The following is a 1096-nucleotide window of genomic DNA, read 5'->3' on the forward strand; positions in this document are numbered from 1 at the left end:
AGAGAGGGAGCTTTGAGCAGCCTATCTATCCCTGGAGGAGTGGTTTCAGACCAGAAATTAGTAGTTTATTGAGCATTTTGGGCTGATTTCTATCTCTTTCATTTCCCTGCTATAAAAACCTCATTTGGGCAGTTTTGCGTGCCGGGCAGCTAGGGTATAAGTATTCCCGGCTCCACAAAGTCTACTGTTCAGTTTTTCACTTGGAACTAGACAAACTTTCAACTTAAGCACTCAAACCATTCACTTCTCATACCGGCACTTGCTCAAAACTCATAGCAAGCACTAATAAACCTTAGCACTAGACCCCCCCCCCTATACTGTAGAGAAGGACAAGGGTCTCTATTCGACCTTACCAGCCAATAAGTGAAACAGTTCACTATACCTATCCAGGCATGTCCAAAAGGCAGTTTCAGGTGTACTCCAGTCCAACTGGTGAATCTGGGCATTTTGAGGCAATGTTACAATTGCCTCATGTACACAGACAACCATCTCCTTCTTCTACCAAACACTAATACATGTGAGAGATGCAATTATACAGCCAAACTGGAGGCTAAGCTCTTGTAATCGTGGCCGAGTGGTTAAGGCAATGGACTTGAAATCCATTGGGGTTTCCCCGCACAGGTTCAAATCCTGTCAGTTACATTGGTATTGTTTAAAACAATGTTGGGAGGGCGACCTAATGGTTAAGGTGTTTGCCTTACAAACACAAGGTGCAGGATTTGAGTCTCACAAGGGATAATTGGCTGGGCTTAAAATGGCTCACAAGGGCAGTTACCTAGTACTAATCTATGAACCTATCATCTATGAACCTATCAACCCAAGACTGGACCAGGCAGTCAAGAGGAGAAGGGAATGACTTGCATCACACCACCAGTCTCACATAGACCTATGAAACCAGCACTGGCAAAATACACACATAAATGCATGAAAACATACTCAGAGGCTCTAAATAAAAATCTGCAAAAGCAACAGAGATCTCGAAAGCAGACATCCAAGCAACCTCCACCCCCCAACACAAACCATGAAACACATACTTCACATAACCAGTGTGCCACACAATCACAGCCCTTAATGCAAAATAACATACCCAACACAC

The 1096-nt window shown here is 43.8% G+C and overlaps 1 non-coding gene across 1 annotated transcript; it reads left to right on the forward strand.

The window, feature by feature from the left end:
- Positions 1-560: 560 nt before the first annotated feature.
- On the forward strand, positions 561-642 carry TRNAS-UGA. The gene has a single exon. It is a non-coding gene; the product is annotated as a tRNA-Ser (tRNA).
- The last annotated feature ends 454 nt before the right edge of the window (positions 643-1096 follow it).

The sequence above is a fragment of the Protopterus annectens genome, chromosome 1.part1 (assembly GCF_019279795.1).
Source record: "Protopterus annectens isolate FY-2018-M chromosome 1.part1, PAN1.0, whole genome shotgun sequence".
Taxonomy (NCBI): domain Eukaryota; kingdom Metazoa; phylum Chordata; order Ceratodontiformes; family Protopteridae; genus Protopterus; species Protopterus annectens.